Source organism: Rhea pennata, chromosome 19 (genome assembly GCF_028389875.1).
Source record: "Rhea pennata isolate bPtePen1 chromosome 19, bPtePen1.pri, whole genome shotgun sequence".
In the NCBI taxonomy this organism is placed as follows: Eukaryota; Metazoa; Chordata; class Aves; order Rheiformes; family Rheidae; genus Rhea; species Rhea pennata.
This window is the reverse complement of record NC_084681.1, coordinates 13,278,312-13,291,496: the sequence shown is the minus strand read 5'-3', so window position 1 is coordinate 13,291,496 and position 13,185 is coordinate 13,278,312. Positions and strand designations below refer to the sequence as shown.

Below are 13,185 nucleotides of genomic sequence, written 5' to 3'. Positions count from 1 at the left end.
TCCGCTTCTTCTTCTTCTTCTTCTTCTTCTTTTTTTTTTTTTTTTAAGTAAAACTTTAGTTTGCTCCTCTGCTTTTTTTGAAGTCCTAAAAAACAAACAAACAAAAAAAAAACCTATTTCATAACCAGACACACCAGATGAGTAGAGATAAGATGAGGAGGCATTAACCTGCAAAGGAGAAGTCACAAGCCTCTCAAACCAGCTCCACCACTAAAGGAGACAGCCCAACATCCTTTAAGTCTCTATCTCTCCCCTAAGAGGCTCAGCCAGCCCCTTCCTTACAAGGGTCCTCTGCTAACCCTCTCCTGAGTGTTTTGATCCCCTGCAGCTGTGTGCCTTCTCAGCTGCTTTCCTGCTAATGCCTACGTTAACCCTTTCTTTGCCTGACAGGGCTTGCGAACTCCATCCCAAATCTGTTGCTCCCTGTCCGCCATGCACAAAGCACACGAGCTGCTCCCTTCCTCCTCGCAGCCACCCTTTCTGGATTTGAAAATCGTTACATTTCCCCACACTCTCTGGTTTAGGCTAAGAGCATCTGATTCATTCAGTGTTTTGTCAGTGGTCATGTTTGTGACCTCTGTTTATTCTCATTGCTCTCTTCTGGACTCTCTCTGGTTACTTCATTTCTCCTGTGGAGAATGACACCCAAAGCTGGACCTCGTCTTCCCGCTGGGGCCGCGCCAGTGCTGCCGATCGGGGCAGGAGGATTACTTCACATGTCTTGTGAGCCATGCTCCTGTTTGCACAGCTTAGTGCAGTGTTTGCCTTTTTCACAATGGCTTGACACTGTTGACTCCTAATCAGCTTGTGATCTATTATACCCCTAGATATTTTTCTGCATGAGGGAAACAGTATTTTAGCAGTTTTATTCCAGTCAGACGCATGAGAAGAAAATGACTAAAGTAGTGTGAGTGAGATTATCTGCTTTGTGCTTCAATACCAGAATTGTTTACTGGTTTCCAATTAGTTACATGTGGACACCCTATTAAGGGAGTTGTGCAACTGTTACTAATGCCTTGTTTTGGCCTTCAGAGCCTTTATTACTAGTGGGGACTAGTAGGTAAGGGCTATTTGGGTTAATTTCCCTGTGTACTCAAGACTTCAAATGCTAGCCTGGAGTTGCTGGGCTAATTGCTCTAAAGAAAATGTCTTATAATTTAGGCATATTGCATTTGAAAGACCTCACTGAAAATTCTCTCACTCTTCAGAGAAGGGCTGTTATTTGGCATGTTTATGTATTTGAAACATTAGCTATCGTTATAAAGGATATTGCTGCTGCATGTTTTTTTTAAAAAAAATGAGTCAATCTGATGAAGACTGCGGTTGTTTGTATGAGCTGGCAAATGTCACAAATATTCTGTTAACGGGAGTACTGGACTTACATGCCTTTGTGGGGGAACTAGAAAGATCCCATTCATTTCAGTACCGGTCCACACCTCCATATGCAAACTCTTCTTGACCCATCCCCAGTCATTCCAGTCCTTGCACGCTTTCATTACTTGCCCTCTCATCAGTCTGCTGGGCTGCACTGAAATGTTGTGCAGGTTTCTACTGTTCTGCTTGAGCTCTTCTCTTAGCTGCTGTAGTCTAGGTGGTTGAGTATACTTTTTGATTTTGTGGATTTTTATGGTATTAGGAGAGGAGTTGTTTTAACTCCTCGCAGGGCAGGAGATAAGGCCCAGTGGCAAGGCAGGGGCATAGGTCTTTGACAGAATTGAACAAGACCAGCACAGCTTTTTCTTTGTCCACAGCTTCAATAACTGATCAATTTTAGGCAAATTTAGCCTTTTTTTTTAGTAGCTTGGCAATCTCTTCTAATAGGAATGTTTCTATATAGTGCAATTTTTTAATTTATTTTTTCTGCAAAATAGAAGAAAGCTCTTTATTTTTAGCTGGTGAAATCTGCCAGTCTAGAGAGGTTAGTGATAGGCAAGTGATTAGGGTATAACAACCTGAGTTAATGCAGTTTGGTTTTGTTATTAAGTAACCAATCTGAAACCTAGTAAAGTAATAATGGTGTTTTCTGTACTTACCCCAAAGCTTTATAAGTGAGTTATTTGGAGAAAAAATGTTATTTACAAAAGATAGCAACACTCAGATAGTGGAAATAGATAAAAGTTAGCCTTGAAATCCTGTTTTCCTAATCTTGACAAGTTCCTGTGCACCACAAGTGATGACCCTTGAGAATCAAAGCTTCTACTTGAAGAAGAGCAAACCTTTAGAAAGTTCAGTTTAGATTCTCCAGTTTTCAAAACCATACCTCTGTTTAATCTTCTTGATGACTGATGCATGGAACACTCCTAAAATAAAATTATGCTAGAGAGCTGAGCAAAGTAGGTGGAATCAAATATTTCCCAAAGATCATTGGTAATTTTGTACAGTCTACAGTCAGAATTTTGCTGAACTTTAGTATCTTTGGGAGGTTAAATGTCTCTGTATACAAGCACAGGAAGCATCTGACATTGTAAGATGGGAAAGTGCTTAAAGAAATAAATCATATTTGTGCAAAGGAGTGTATACATAACAAGAACTGGGACGTGTACAATATACAGAGATCCATGAGACGGTGTATTGAATGCACATCTTTATATGACATACAGACAGGAAGGGAAGTGAATAACCTTTTGAATGACACATTAGCCAAAGGCCTCTGAAGAAAAGACTGCAAGAATTGTCTGGCCCTAGAGAAGAAGGCAATATTTGCTTAATGCATCTTCATTGAAAAAAAAAATCAGTAAATTCTTTGAACCTTTATGCTACCTTATGAAAGACGTAGCGTTTTTATTATTCTTAAAGTGCTACTCTACACTGAAAAGTGAGGCTTAAATATGGTTTACTGTGACTGATTCCGTGCCCATTTTGTTCAATTTTCAAGCAAAGGCTAAATATAAGTGGCAGTTCTTCCAACTCCTCCTGGGCTGTGGAAGTCAAAGTTCTTTCAGGTTCCTGCATCTTCGGTAAAACAGATTTCACAGCTTCACTTAAGTTTATAATTCTGCTGATAATAAAAAGGCTGGTATAGTGAGCAGCTTACTCCCTTACAGCTGTATTGGCTCTGTCTTGTAAAAGAGCTGTAAAGATGTATTTCTTGCAGAAAAATGACCAGATGTGAGCAGAACAGAGACAGGAAAGTGTTCTCTTTTGGTGAAAAGCTGTTATTCCATTTTTATATACCTTCTCTTCTGAATGTAACTGGCCAACAAGCTGTGCAAATCTGGCTATCTGTGATGGCTTGTTGTTACCTTACCCAACAGTGCACGTGGCTCCCGGGTTGCGGGATAGAGGGAGGGAGGGATGCCCAGCCCCGCTGTGAGATCATCCCTCAGATCCAGATTTGTGATGTATCACAAATACGAGGGACATATCCTCACATTGGCCAGTGAGCCCACTGGGAGCGCAGGCTGCCACAGGGAGCAGTGAATGATGGCACCCAGGCTTTTGGCACTGCCCAACTCTGCAGCTTTTCCCTGGCTTCGGAGGAGCTGGGAAGGAGCCATGCCCAATGCAGTATTAAGGTCTGTGGGAGCTGCCAGCATTGAGACATGTAGGAAAGAAAGGGAAAGATATTATCAATTCACAATAATTTTATGTGAATAACTGGCAATTATTTCATTACTTTTTTGCAGCATTATGATATCTTACATGACATAACACTACAGATTGAAATTTGGCTAACAAAGTGGTTTTCGGAGTAGGTCTATGGAGACTACATCATTGTGCTAGCAGGATATAAAAGATGACAGTAAATTATTTCACTGTGTAGAGGCTCCCTGGTAACATCATCCTGATGCCGTTAGAGCCTGCAATAAACCACCATACACAAAAGACTTTGCTTCTCCCTCCCTGCGACAAACTCCTTGCTCATCTACTTCTGAATACTCTTATTCTTTCCATAATCAGTCCGACTACTCAACTTCATCTAAACTTTCCTTTCCCAAATAAGGTACTTTTTTTTTTCTATAGCAAGAGAGAGATTTAATTTCTCCATCTGAGAAGCCGAGATCTGCATTTTGACTTCAAGTGAAATAAACTAAAAATAACATCATGCTTAAGTTGCTTCTTGTTGTATGTCCAGCACTCTGCCTATGGAGACAGTGTTTGGAGAAGTGCTCAGCTCCATTGATGCCATGGCCTTGATTGAAGGTCTGGTCCAGAAGGCTCAGCAATTTTAATTAACAGAGACTTGTTAATCTAAACAAAAAAAAATCACAGAGATATTTAAATACTGGGGTATCTGTACAGGCATACAAGAGGTTTCATTTTGTTTTAAAGCCTCCAACTGTATAAAGTTGTATTTGCTAATGTTCTCATCTTGAGTTCTCAGCCAGCAACTCATGTGCCAGTTGTGGTTATTATGCACGTAAACTTGAACTCTGACATTTCAGGCTGTTGTAGATCATTGGTATGTGCATTCCTCTATCTTCCCACCATCCCCACAGTTGCTCTACATTACTGTCAGTGCTTATTAGTTAGGAAACTACATTCCATTTTGTTTGGGCCAATTAACTGGATGGAGGGAGAGTTCTAGGATCCCTGCTAACTGCGTATTGCCAGCCATCATCTAATGATTCATTAAGTAAACCTGAGCTCTGGTGCACTGTTCAAAGAGGCAAATTCCTGTTTATCAGTTGACTAACTTGCAAAAACTCTTTGAAGTTCTGGGTATTCCACTGTTACAGCAATTAAAGGAAAAAGAGCATTGCGTAGCCAGTTAAGTGAGAGTTGTTGTAGGAACTGTTGTCATAATTACTTTATGTGTATTTTCATGTATTTAGGCTGCTGTCTTCCTAGATATGATGGAAAGAGAATACCAGCAGAGGAAACAGTCCTTGTGCTACTTCAATATTGTGACTTGCAGCTTGTCTGAAAGCATAACAAAGGCTTCATTGTGAGAGTGCCCAGCTGATCCAACAAGCAATGAATAAGTGAGTAATGGTCAACAGCGAAGGAGTGGATATCACAGAGGGCAATTCAAAAAGGTTGTAGTGCTGTGAAGTGAGGGAAGTGTGAAATGAAATAGAATAAAGATATAAAGATAATCAACCATTCGGTTAGTTCTGCTTTTTTTTTTCTGTCTTGGAATAGTTCGTCATTTTAGGGTAAAAAGATGACTGTAAATTGGTGACAGAGAAATCTTCCAATGCAAGAGAAAGTAATCTCATTCTCACAATCTAAAACAAGGATTTTTTTTAAAAGCACTTGATCCAAGTGATCAATGAGATCTTCAGAGTTCTGCTTAGAGGACTTGTTAACTAGCACGAGATTGATGACTGTACATGGAAAGACATAATAATTGTCAAGATTATCTGGGTCCCTATAAAGCCCCATTCAGTCTAATCGGCATGAGTGAGAACAGTGAGAAAGTTTGATATATAACATGAGAGTTCTTCCAGCGTTTTGTGGGAGCACAAGTATCTCAATCAACAAGAGGGAAGATTCTTCTTCCTTCCAAATCTTATGCTAGACTTCTTGCCCCTAAGTGAATTTGATCAGATTTTCAGCCAGAGTCCTATCTGAGAAAGCAGAAGATACACGGACGTATCATTTTTTTCCCTCTCTGCCATTTTTATGTGCTTTGAGTGTTCCTGTCTAAAATTATTAAAATAGGAAACTTCAGAATCGATACTTAAGTACTGCTCCAAAGACTTCTCCCCAAAGCATTAAAAGAAAGGAAGTTTGGATGACAAAAGCATCTTCTAAAATATTAAAATTAATTCTGGCTTCATGTTGTTTCTGAGTAAAGATACTTTCTAATTTGCTAGTTGTTCCTTGTCAGTTTTCCTTAAAGTTTCTAACTTTGTCATTGTCCTTGGGACATTTCAAATGAAGATCTTTTAGCCTTAACAAGGCCTGTTATCATACCTTCAAGCTTTCATATTGTTTTGTCTCTGCCACTGCTCTCACAATAGTAAATTGGTAGAGCACATAAATTTGTGTCACCTCAGCAACTAAACACAGCATCGTCACATAGATAACGACTTTCAGAAGGTCATGCAAGGAACTGAGTGGAGACTTTGATAGAGAACCTAATTTGCTTTGTTCTCAGTCCCCTACTTAATCAGTGGACTATTTCTGTGGTTAGATTTTTAGGCACCTAAATGAGAATGTAATCTGACCTAATAAAGCCACTGTAGACAAAACAAGCTCTGAACCAAAGCAAAAGCAATCAGAATCTTTTCCAGCAGATGTTTTGCCTGTCATCTTGAAATTTTGCAAAATAAAAATATTCCTCTCTCAGTCTCAAGACCCTTCAGAGGAATCTTCTTGCTGCTAGGTGATGCTGAAAGGGATGAAGGGATGCATGGCCCTTCAGCCCTTCCTTCAGATACATCTGCCCTGCAAATACTGCCACAAACAGCACAAAGGACCCTACTTTATGGAGCAGAGTGTATCTTATTTCATGATCTGATCATTGTTTTCTCTTAGGCAAATATGCAATAATCTCAGAATTTGTGGATTAGTTAGACAATCCTTGGGCATTCCACTTCTAGAGCTGCTTTAATCAGTTAGTGGTACACCTCCCAGAATGTCACTGATTGGAGTTCTGTGTGCTCAGATTGGATATGTACGGATGGATATTTTAATTTTTTGTCTGTTAATGCTGCAGTGTTTGCTAAGGGTCACTCATTTGGTAAATGAGTAAGTTTAAGAAGAAATGAAAATTCAGTTGGTAAGAATAGGGCAAACTTTGTTGCACTTTCTGTAGCAAAACTTCCAGTGTATTCAGAGGGAAGTTTGTCATACAAAACTTAAAAAAGTCTGTTTATGTGCATTTGAGTCACTGGGCAAACATAGCTTGTTTAGTAAAGGGGTAATTACTCGTGTTAGTAATTACAATAATACAATATCTGTTCCATTTAACAGATTTTCCTTAAAGCATGATATTTCCTCAGCTATCTGCATCTGTAAGCTCTCCAGCTACTTGGAAGAGTGAAATTTTCATTTTACTGATAATAATCAGTAAATGTAATCAGTAATACTGATGTAGACCCAGAGTTATTTCTTTTGCCTTGGTTGAGTTGCTCAAGTTCAGGACCAGCCAATTTCATACTTGGATGGCATTTTTCAACTTGCATGCTGTTCATGGTCCAGTCAAGAATGGAAGGATAACTGTACAATAATTTCCATTGCAAATGTCCTACCCGAGATATCTCTTCATCCTTCTCTTCCTCACCTGCACCCTGATACTTTCTTACCTTCTTGTTGACTATATATCCCACCTGCAATCTATCTTATACTTTCAGCCTCATAGTTTATTATTTTCTTCTTCCAGCAGCACCTTTAATTTGTTTAGCTGCCTCCCCTACCAACACCCTCCTCACCAAATTGCTTAGCATGTGCATGATATATTCGTCAGTGCAAAGTGTTCCTGGTCGAGGGTGAGGAGAGGAGGAGAAGAGACAAAACTACTCCATGGGCCAAATCTGGCTCACAGGAGCTGGCCAACCTTGCTCTAAAAAATCCTTGTCATCAGATCAGAGGCTGATCCGGGCTCTGAAAGACTGGCTGTTCAAATCGAAGTGTGAAAGTTGCAAATGATTAAGTTGACTTATTTACCTTGTTAGTTCATCAAGGCTGCAAAAAATATTCTCTTCCTTTCTAGTAACCTAGCAACAAATACACAGCGCACAATTATTTTTTCACAATTTGTAGCAGAGTTACATTAAAATGCATGTCAGTGTCTTTATTTCATGACAGGCATGTAGCAAACAATGCTGCAAATGTTTGTTTATCCTGGCAAGGGCTGGATTTGTTTAGTGTAGTGTTGCATTAGTTTTGTCTAAGTTCTGAAGCAGAAAGGAAAATATATTCTTGTTTTCAGATCACTGTTACAAATACTCTTTTCAGCTTTGTTTTTGTTACGAGAAGTGACTACAGATGGATTTGGACCTGTGTCCTCTGCTATCAAATTCTTCCCCTGTGTGTCTGAAACTTCTGAATACTTTTCAAGTATTATTGATTGCATGGCCTGCCCACAGGTTGCAGAGTGCAGGCAAGCTAGAGGAACTGGAGAAAATGAAAAACCTAAGCCAGCCAAGAGGATATGCATCAAGATAAATATCAGCTTCACCAGTGGCATAAATTACGTTTTCTCAAACAGGAAATTAATGTTCATTAGATGGTAGAAATAAACAACTGGTCCTCTTCAAAAGTCCTCAGATTAAATGCTGGGTTTCTAAGTACTTTTTGGCAGACATTTGAAATACCTAGGTTATTGTGAAATGAAAACACTAATTCTTGCAGATGAAATGCAAAGGACTGTCCCCCAAACAACAATATACTGAGGCCTTTTCTGTTTGACTTCAACTGTATGCAGTCTTAGGCATGCAAGCGTGAGTTAATTCCTGCGACCCAGAGGAGACTGTAGGCTTAGGCACTAAATCTTCTGCCCTGGTCCCCAGGTCCTGAGGCGGTGTTGCTGCGTGGGACAGTGAGTAATCTATGTTTCTTAGGCATCCTTTGTGCTTTGTGTTACCTTTTTGATCCTTTCAATAGCCTGCTTGGGTCTGGCCACTATTCTCTTCATTACTTTTCAGTTTGATGTGCAAAGAGCAGAACACAAATTCCTGTCTGCATGGGCGTAACAGTTTAAGGGTTTTTTGGAGGGCGGGGGGAAATGGTGAGAGAGAAGCACAGGAACCATTTCTTCCATGATTTTGTCACCCTTGGCCTGATGAAAACCAAACTGTGTAGTCTTGAAAGGAGGTCCTGTGGTTCTAAAACTACAGTTTTGGTACTACCACAGAGTGTAGGTTCAAATCCTTACTTTATCTCAGGCTCTTTGGCCAAGAATATGCAGCATTTGGCTTCTCTGATCTGCATGTGTCTTAGCTAGCTGAGGTGCCTGATTTAAGAGCACTGGAGCCACGAGTACAGTCTCCGTCAGGCCCTCGCAGAAGGGGATTTGGGAATCCAGGTGGGCTGAGTGACCCATCTTGCCTCTCTCCACTGACAAAGGAGGACACAAGGGAGGGCAACACTCCTAACTTTTGTGCTCAAAGGCTGGAGTTAGTCCTGTGCCTTGTTTTGCTCCTTATCTGAGACAGCAATACGTGGAGAAAGGGTCGTTTGTTGCCAGCATCTGGGAGTGCAGGACTTTTAAAAATAAAATACACATATACTGGCCAAACTATTAATTCGCCTTAGTTGTCCTTATGCATTCAGGGTAAAGGAGCTTCACTGCAGGCAGATGTGGTATCACCGTTTTCACATTCCCTCATATGGCTGAGAGCTGATAGGTGTAACTTCAGGTACGCCTACTGGTCTGGCCACATCACAAGCCTGGGCATCTCCACGTCTTTATTTACTTATTTTGGTGTGTTCCCTCTTGCAATTAACTTGTCCAAATAACAATTTTCTTCCCCCTTCTCCCAGAGGTTTTCTGTTTATCAGACAACTAGAGGCTGAAAACACCTAAGTCTCACTTCTGTGCCTACAGCCAAATCTATCGATTCGGGTGGGAGCTGCTCGGGATCCTAACGCAAACATCCAGAGGCGGAAGCTCGACTGTGCTGGCGGCGAGAGCTGCCAGCTCAGTGGGGAGCTGCTCGTCTCTGAAGGCTGCCTGTGTGTCCGGGGGCGAGGGGCAGTGCCGCTCGCCGCGCTCCCCCGCCCCCACTTTCAACACTTCCCGAAGGCGCCCTCGCTCTGGAAAATGCGGTCTCCGAATGGACACTTTTCCATCCGAAACCATATCGTTCTGCTGTCTGATCTCAGGCACGCAGTTGGTGGTAGCTTTTTCAAGGAAAGATTCGCTTGCTTTCTTTTCCCTTTAAATGCCTGTCATTTTCTGTTTTATTCTGAAGGCCAAAAGTTTTTATTCTAAAAAGAAAGAACAGGAAAAGCGAGATGTGAATAGCAGTGATTTAGGAGTAATAGGAACTATGCTCAGAGATATTAGTACTAATAGAAGTAAGCAGCAATAAGCAGAAGGGTGCAATTGTGGATGAGCATATTTTCATTACTAATTTTAATTTTGTAAGATTAAAAAACGCAGTTCCCCTTCCCACAAAGATTTCCTGCTGTCCGTTCAGCTACTGAACCTCTCCCTGTTCTTTTTTTTCTTTTTTCTTTTTTTTTTTTCCTGCTTACTGCTGTCAGCCCACTGGATATACCTAGTAAATTCTGTTTATTTAATATTGCTCTTTTGAATTAGTTTTCTACCACCATCTCTATGGCTTGTTTGCACCCTTCTGCCACTCTCCTCTCCCTCTGGCTTTGCCATGCATGCTGTTTTGCTCTGGCTTTGCTTTTCCAGAAAACACCCTCCTTCTCCTCCTTCCCCCTCCTCCTTTAAAGTTTCAGATTTCCCTTCCTATCTGCCAGTGAGGGGCTGCACTCCTTGTGCTGGTGGTGGGCAGGGGCTGCTCTGTTACCACCGGGCCTTATTCATCTCCTCCAAGCTCCCTCCTTCATCCCTCCAAGCTGGGTAGCGTGAAAATAAATCAGCTGAGAGGGAGCTGGCTGGGAGCTGCAGCACACGCGGGACACATGTTGAAACCAACACATGAGCTGGGCAATGAGCAGCCAGCCTGGCAAGGAGTTTTTCTGCCAGGCATGTTCCCTTTGGGACAGCAAGGCTGACCTTCAGCGGATGAGCTCCGCCGCACAGTTTCGACCAGCTTTGCACATTCATCTGGGATGTGCTTAACCCCAAACCCTGCATTTGAAAGCGCCATTATGATGGCTTCTGGCTTGGATCCTGACTTGGCAGGAGAGTTTTGTCCCTAATACTTAGGATCTAAACACAGTCGTGTTTTGAGGGGAAACTTAAATCCAGACCTGAGCTTGAGCCCATCTCTAATCACCGCTTGATTTTGCTTTCTGCAGACCTGCACGTTTGAGTGTGAAGCAACCTACTCGTCTCTGCTTGAGAGGGTTCTGCAGCCCCCTGCTCTCACAGTCTTCAACATCGCCACCTTTTGTGCCTGTGTACATAGCCATGAGACACAAATACTCAAAGCGATTTTAGAAGAAAGTGTTCGTGTAGGTCCTCATCCTTTGAGTTGCTCCTTGAGGAAGGCAACGGAGCTTTATTGGGGTTCGAGTGTTTGAGTGCATGAAGCTATTCCAGAACCTCTATCTCCAGTCCTGCAACATTAGGCCAGTGTAGTAACTCAGTAACTTGTTTTCTGTGTAGGGTGAAGCCTTCCTTGCAGAGGATTAGTTTCCTTTTGACATGATACAATATTTTCCTCACAGATTTCAGTGAAGTTTTGCCATTTCTGAATGGTAAATGCAAAAAATTACTGTTCCGAGTGTTCTCTCTTGAAAAGATGTTTGCTTTTCACAGCTCAAACAGAAAACAGCTCAGTGCATCCAAAAGCTGCCTCACCCTTTGAGCGTGTTCCCAGATCTCAGCCAAGAGCACTACTATGGAATAGCTGTGAGTAGCCGGAAGAGCGTTGTGGGGATTGAGATGCAAATGAGCAAAGAAACAGCCCCCTGCGCTGCAGAGGTTCTCTATCTCCTTCTGCCCCTCACTCTGGCACTGGTGCAGGCTTAGCCTAGCTCCCTCTCGCAGCCACGGCCCCCGGCCCCGCAGCCTCAAGCCAGGGCTTTGCTCGTTTGTAAAGCCCACCAGCTTTGGGCTGATGAAGAACTATGCCAGCATCATGAAGACATGGAGGCAGGAGGGGCTTTCAAAGCTGTTTATTCTTCCCTGGGTCCCCCAGAATGAAATGCTGCTGCCTTGTCTGAATTAAAAGAAGGAAAGCCAGAGGTGGTAACCATTGCGAGACAGTCCACTCTGTTCCAGTTTCTTCAAAGTTCCCAATTTTCAGGCAGTTTCAAAAGTGCCAAAGTGTGATGTGACCGGCTGCCTGGGCATTTGTTTGTTTTATCAAAAACAGTGAGTCAGAATATGACAGAGGAAATCAGATAAGCGTATTGGGGGGCATAGGGAGGGCTGTACATATAAACATGCAGAAGAATCGGGCAATACGGTGGGAGGGTTGTATGCTTTTCTTTAGAGCAGCATGCAAGGAAGCAAAACAGTCTGACAAAACCTCCTTCTAAAGAAATAATCAAGGCATTGAGCTTTAAAGCCCTTTCGCTGCCCATGACCAAGAGAAGAAGGCATTTTGCATTACTGCATGTTGTCATCACTTTGCTCAGTGTTGTCCCCACATGCTAATTACATATTTACATGCATTGCATCATTTGTCATAATTACTGCAATTAGGTTAATACTTCATAAGCAACAGAACAGTGCCTGTAATTTATAAAACAAAACCTAAATGAAAAGCTAAACCCATGAATGGAAGGGGATGCAAGGCTAAGGATTTAATCCTCTGTGCAGAAGCAGGCAGGAAGCGCTTGGGACCCGAATATTCTGCTTTATCTGTCGAATCCGCTCAGATAGCACTGGGGCACCTTGCAAGGTATCGGCGAGGGTAACGCACCAGCCTGCGGGCAGGCTGCTGATGTTTAATGCTCATCATCACACCTAGAAAAAGCCACACATTGCCCTTCACAAAGCGGCGCCACAGCTGCTTGCAAGAACAGCAGCAGACTAAGCAACTCAGTGATCTGGAAATATTTTAACCCCTCTCCTATCTGTGGATGTGCACTATCGGCCTCCAGCTGCTTGTTGCTTTGAGAGGAGGATGTGCCGCCTGGTGTACGGAGAGCAGTCTGGGTGCAGCTGGATTTACATGCATCTAGAGGTTTCCTCGCTTTATCTTGGCCCAGATGCTTTGCTCTTAGGGCTTGTTCCCCTCCTGCAGTTTTCTCAGACCCTGGAAAGCATTTCTTTGCCTCTTGTAGAAGGGTCTCTGCCCCAAAGGGTTAACCATCCAAAGTCAGTCTGTGCTAAACAAGGACATTAAACAAGACAAGGAGTTATCCCGAGTTACTCATTAAGTGCGGGAGAGTTCTACAAATCTGATCGAGCTCTAAGTACTTCCTAGTAAGCAGAGACAGTGAGAAGATGCCAGCAGAATTACCTGCCCACGTCCACACGGGACACTGGCGCTGGTGGGGATGCTGCAGCGGGCGGCTCACGCACCGCGGTGCCGCCTCTGCAGCGCAGCCCTGCTGCCGGCGTGGGGACGCGCGGGCCGAGGGCAGCAGGTGGCGCGGGGCCGGGGCCGGGACCCCGGGGCAGGGCCGGGACCCCGGGGCAGGGCCGGGACTGGGACCCCGGGGCAGGCGCAGCGGCCGTTCGCGAGCCGGCGCCGCGTT

General features: G+C 43.0%; 1 long non-coding RNA gene across 1 annotated transcript; it reads right to left on the bottom strand.

The window, feature by feature from the left end:
• Positions 1–2,571: 2,571 nt before the first annotated feature.
• LOC134148988 (uncharacterized) lies at positions 2,572–13,139 on the bottom strand. The gene is made up of 2 exons (XR_009960325.1): positions 12,948–13,139; positions 2,572–4,191 (listed from the first exon to the last, which is right to left on the bottom strand). It is a non-coding gene; the product is annotated as an uncharacterized LOC134148988 (long non-coding RNA).
• Positions 13,140–13,185: the final 46 nt, after the last annotated feature.